This window comes from Staurois parvus, unplaced genomic scaffold (genome assembly GCF_062004578.1).
Source record: "Staurois parvus isolate SC_StPar_1 unplaced genomic scaffold, SC_StPar_1.0 ptg000603l, whole genome shotgun sequence".
In the NCBI taxonomy this organism is placed as follows: domain Eukaryota; kingdom Metazoa; phylum Chordata; class Amphibia; order Anura; family Ranidae; genus Staurois; species Staurois parvus.
Genome location: NW_028318399.1, coordinates 263999 through 269998, shown reverse-complemented (window position 1 = coordinate 269998; position 6000 = coordinate 263999).

Here is a 6000-nt window from a genome sequence, read left to right as displayed (position 1 = left end):
TTATTCCACAACAATAAAGCAAAAACAGGCCACCCAAAATGACACGAATAACTGGTGTCATTAGCATATCTCCGACTCACTTGTATAAGTGTGGATCCATAAACCCAAAAGGTACATACTAAGCAATATGGTAGTGTGACAAGAACACCCCTACCTAAAAAAATACATACAGAGCTGTTTATTGCCCTTGTAGAGAATTTACATATTACTTACACAAACTGTTAAAGTAAGCAATAGCCATAATAACAAACGTTGATGCTTGGTTTAAAACCTGACAAAATGTCCAGAGTTTTCCATGGCTGCCTATTTAAATATATCTTACAATTAAAGTGGTTGTAACCCTTCCATATATACCTAGTGAAGAGACTGGCCTTAGGTGATACAGAGATGAAACATCCTCCTACACAAACTAAAAAACTAAAACAGGGTGAGTGAGCGCAAATCACAAGACAGCAGCTAGCACACAAGGCAATCCTCAACACCAAAAAAACAAAATATACAAATGGTATGCAGCGCTAAATAATATACCAACCATCAATGTAAAGATGGATGAAACAGTAAATTATCAGTCAAAATATGAATAGTTCCATGTAGATGAAGATATAAATATATAAATGTTGAAATCCAATCCGGCTTGTGGACAAATCCAGTACATGATTGCGCTTACCACAAAAACATACAAACAGGGCGTTGTATGTATAAGATGGACATCAGGGCCTGGTCAGCAACTAGGACAGCATCCGGTCACCATATGAGACTTCCAGGAATGGTGGAAACCCCCCACGGTCATCTCCGGTTTTACCAGCAGGTCCAACGAAGTCCTCTCCACGCACTGCTCATCTGGATCGCTCCACCTTGATAGGGCTCATGAATAATGAGCCAGAGCAAAATGGGCAATGATAGTGAAGATTGTTTTTATTGGGTGAACAGTAGAATATAAAGTAAAGAACTCACAAAATCGGAAAAACACAGCCCAGGTCAAACGAAGAGGTTCCCTGGTGATCTGTGGTTCCCTGGTAATCTAATGGCGTCTGTTGGGTGGATCCCCTAACATGTTTCGAGCCACGCTCGTTGTCAAAGGTTGTAATATATCTTACAATTAAAGTGGTTGTAACCCTTTCATATATACCTAGTGAAGTGACTGGCCTTAGGTGATACAGAGGTGAAACATCCTCCTACACAAGTTATACCTGTTAATCTGCAGTCTTCACTACAGCCATTTAAAGTGCTGTATTTATAAAGCTTGTCCGAGAGTTCAGAAAACAGAGGGTGGAGAGCTGAAATGAAACTCTGCAGAAATTCAGTGAGGAGAGCTCTAAGAACTGTATGGTGGGATGAGACACCTCCTTCACAGGAACAGAGCTGAGACTGTCAATCTGCTAGAGGTCCCTCCAGTCACCTTTTTTCTCTTGGTGTCAGGAAAAAAAACTTGTCAGAAGTGATTCATGCCGATATGGAGAAATGAAGCAGCAGAAATTAAATTATACTCATTGCTTATAATGGAGACAAGTACACATTATAGAGGGATATACTTTGTTCATATTTCATGTCTGAAGTTTACAACCATTTTAATAGTAGTTTCCCTCCATGCCATTTTACACCTTACTCACAATAGGTCCACTAAATTAACTCTGCCTGCAAGTAAAGGACCTTTTACAGGATGAGCAGGAACTAGTGAAAGAAGGATCACTTTGCATATATTATAGAGATGTACAAGCTGGCCAACTGTATCAAAATGATCTGTCTCTGGTCCTTGCATTCCAAATCACCAAAATAGAAAATACAGGCATAACTCATTGCATATATCACAATTGATATTAAAGCTGACCAACTGCCTCAAAGTGATCTGTACTTACATGGAATAAACTCATTGCATATATTTAGAGATGAGCGAAGAAATGAAAAATTCGATTCGACTGATTCGGCGAATTCGTGGACAATATTCGATTCGAGTCGAATAAATTTGCTGTGAATTTAACTTAAAAAAGGGTGTTTCTAGGCTTCAGAGAGACTTAATATTAGTGCAGAACACTGTACCTTTAATTTAAATGCCCTTGGAGTCTGCTGGGGAAGAGAAATAATACTGTCAGTCAGTAAGACATGCAGATGAGTGCCGTCGATCTTAGAATCACCGCACACTTCACTCATTTGGCCAGTCACGGGGCCAAAACCAGTGTTTGGAGCCACAGTGTGGCGGTGGAGCCAGCAGCAATGGGAGGCCATACAGCAACCTATGACAAAATGGAAACCAGCAGGAGTGTGAGGAGACCTGAAAGTGGCACATGGCAGAGTGGGAGCAATGGGAGGCGGTACAGGGACCCAGGTCACACTGTGGGACCAGCATCAGCGTGAACAGGCGGTACGGGGGCCCATGGCCGATTTGACCTCGTTCATCCCATAGTCCTGCCGACTCACGAATAGCGTGGCCTCCTCAAAGGGCCTGAGCAAGCGCAGGTGTCACGCATGAGCTGACAATGGCTGACATCTAAGTTACACAGGGAGTACCTTTATCCGCTTTTAACATCAAGAAATCTGTGATGGCCTTTAGCTGTTCGTAAAGGCGGTCTAACATATGTAGGGTTGAATTACACCTTGTTGCAACGTCACAGCATGAGGAGTCGGTACGGAGGGCCATTGGCAGATTACGTGCCTGGCAGCAGCAATGGGAGGCCCGTAATCTGCCAGCACCCTATGTCAAAAAATTGAACACACCAGCAGTGTGAGGAGACCTCAAAGTGGCACATGGCAGAGTGGAAGCAATGGGAGGCCGTACAGGGACCCAGGTCACACTGTGGGCCCAGCAGCAGCGTGACCAGGAGGTACGGGGGCCCATGGCCGATATGGGGCCTGGCGGCACCTATGGAAGGCCTGTAATCTGCCAGCAACCTATGACAAAATGGACAACCGCAGGAGTGTGAGGAGATTTCAAAGTGGCACATGGCAGAGTGGAAGCAATGGGAGGCCGTACAGGGACCCAGGTCACACTGTGGGCTCAGCAGCAGCGTGACCAGACGGTACGGGGGCCCATGGCCGATATGGGGCCTGGCGGCACCAATGGAAGGCCTGTAATCTGCCAGCAACCTATGACAAAATGGACAACCGCAGGAGTGTGAGGAGATTTCAAAGGGGCACATGGCAGAGTGGAAGCAATGGGAGGCCGTACAGGGACCCAGGTCACACTGTGGGCCCAGCAGCAGCGTGACCAGGAGGTACGGGGGCCCATGGCCGATATGGGGCCTGGCGGAACCTATGGAAGGCCTGTAATCTGCCAGCAACCTATGTCAAAATGGAAAAGCACAGGAGTGTGAGGAGACCTGAAAGTGGCACATGGCAGAGTGGAAGCAATGGGAGGCCGTACAGGGACCCAGGTCACACTGTGGGACCAGCAGCAGCGTGACCAGGCGGTACGGGGGCCCATGGCCGATATGGGGCCTGGCGGCACCTATGGAAGGCCGCTAATCTGCCAGCAACCTATGACAAAATGGAAAACCGCAAGAGTGTAAGGAGACCTCAAAGTGGCACATGGCAGAGTGGAAGCAATGGGAGGCCGTACAGGGACCCAGGTCACACTGTGGGCTCAGCAGCAGCGTGACCAGGAGGTACGGGGGCCCATGGCCGATATGGGGCCTGGCGGCACCTATGGAAGGCCTGTAATCTGCCAGCAACCTATGACAAAATGGACAACCGCAGGAGTGTGAGGAGATTTCAAAGTGGCACATGGCAGAGTGGAAGCAATGGGAGGCCGTACAGGGACCCAGGTCACACTGTGGGCTCAGCAGCAGCGTGACCAGGCGGTACGGGGGCCCATGGCCGATATGGGGCCTGGCGGCACCAATGGAAGGCCTGTAATCTGCCAGCAACCTATGACAAAATGGACAACCGCAGGAGTGTGAGGAGATTTCAAAGTGGCACATGGCAGAGTGGAAGCAATGGGAGGCCGTACAGGGACCCAGGTCACACTGTGGGCCCAGCAGCAGCGTGACCAGGAGGTACGGGGGCCCATGGCCGATATGGGGCCTGGCGGAACCTATGGAAGGCCTGTAATCTGCCAGCAACCTATGTCAAAATGGAAAAGCACAGGAGTGTGAGGAGACCTGAAAGTGGCACATGGCAGAGTGGAAGCAATGGGAGGCCGTACAGGGACCCAGGTCACACTGTGGGACCAGCAGCAGCGTGACCAGGCGGTACGGGGGCCCATGGCCGATATGGGGCCTGGCGGCACCTATGGAAGGCCGCTAATCTGCCAGCAACCTATGACAAAATGGAAAACCGCAGGAGTGTAAGGAGACCTCAAAGTGGCACATGGCAGAGTGGAAGCAATGGGAGGCCGTACAGGGACCCAGGTCACACTGTGGGCTCAGCAGCAGCGTGACCAGGCGGTACGGGGGCCCATGGCCGATATGGGGCCTGGCGGCACCTATGGAAGGCCTGTAATCTGCCAGCAACCTATGACAAAATGGACAACCGCAGGAGTGTGAGGAGATTTCAAAGTGGCACATGGCAGAGTGGAAGCAATGGGAGGCCGTACAGGGACCCAGGTCACACTGTGGGCTCAGCAGCAGCGTGACCAGGAGGTACGGGGGCCCATGGCCGATATGGGGCCTGGCGGCACCAATGGAAGGCCTGTAATCTGCCAGCAACCTATGACAAAATGGACAACCGCAGGAGTGTGAGGAGATTTCAAAGTGGCACATGGCAGAGTGGAAGCAATGGGAGGCCGTACAGGGACCCAGGTCACACTGTGGGCTCAGCAGCAGCGTGACCAGACGGTACGGGGGCCCATGGCCGATATGGGGCCTGGCGGCACCAATGGAAGGCCTGTAATCTGCCAGCAACCTATGACAAAATGGACAACCGCAGGAGTGTGAGGAGATTTCAAAGGGGCACATGGCAGAGTGGAAGCAATGGGAGGCCGTACAGGGACCCAGGTCACACTGTGGGCCCAGCAGCAGCGTGACCAGGAGGTACGGGGGCCCATGGCCGATATGGGGCCTGGCGGAACCTATGGAAGGCCTGTAATCTGCCAGCAACCTATGTCAAAATGGAAAAGCACAGGAGTGTGAGGAGACCTGAAAGTGGCACATGGCAGAGTGGAAGCAATGGGAGGCCGTACAGGGACCCAGGTCACACTGTGGGACCAGCAGCAGCGTGACCAGGCGGTACGGGGGCCCATGGCCGATATGGGGCCTGGCGGCACCTATGGAAGGCCGCTAATCTGCCAGCAACCTATGACAAAATGGAAAACCGCAAGAGTGTAAGGAGACCTCAAAGTGGCACATGGCAGAGTGGAAGCAATGGGAGGCCGTACAGGGACCCAGGTCACACTGTGGGCTCAGCAGCAGCGTGACCAGGAGGTACGGGGGCCCATGGCCGATATGGGGCCTGGCGGCACCTATGGAAGGCCTGTAATCTGCCAGCAACCTATGACAAAATGGACAACCGCAGGAGTGTGAGGAGATTTCAAAGTGGCACATGGCAGAGTGGAAGCAATGGGAGGCCGTACAGGGACCCAGGTCACACTGTGGGCTCAGCAGCAGCGTGACCAGGCGGTACGGGGGCCCATGGCCGATATGGGGCCTGGCGGCACCAATGGAAGGCCTGTAATCTGCCAGCAACCTATGACAAAATGGACAACCGCAGGAGTGTGAGGAGATTTCAAAGTGGCACATGGCAGAGTGGAAGCAATGGGAGGCCGTACAGGGACCCAGGTCACACTGTGGGCCCAGCAGCAGCGTGACCAGGAGGTACGGGGGCCCATGGCCGATATGGGGCCTGGCGGAACCTATGGAAGGCCTGTAATCTGCCAGCAACCTATGTCAAAATGGAAAAGCACAGGAGTGTGAGGAGACCTGAAAGTGGCACATGGCAGAGTGGAAGCAATGGGAGGCCGTACAGGGACCCAGGTCACACTGTGGGACCAGCAGCAGCGTGACCAGGCGGTACGGGGGCCCATGGCCGATATGGGGCCTGGCGGCACCTATGGAAGGCCGCTAATCTGCC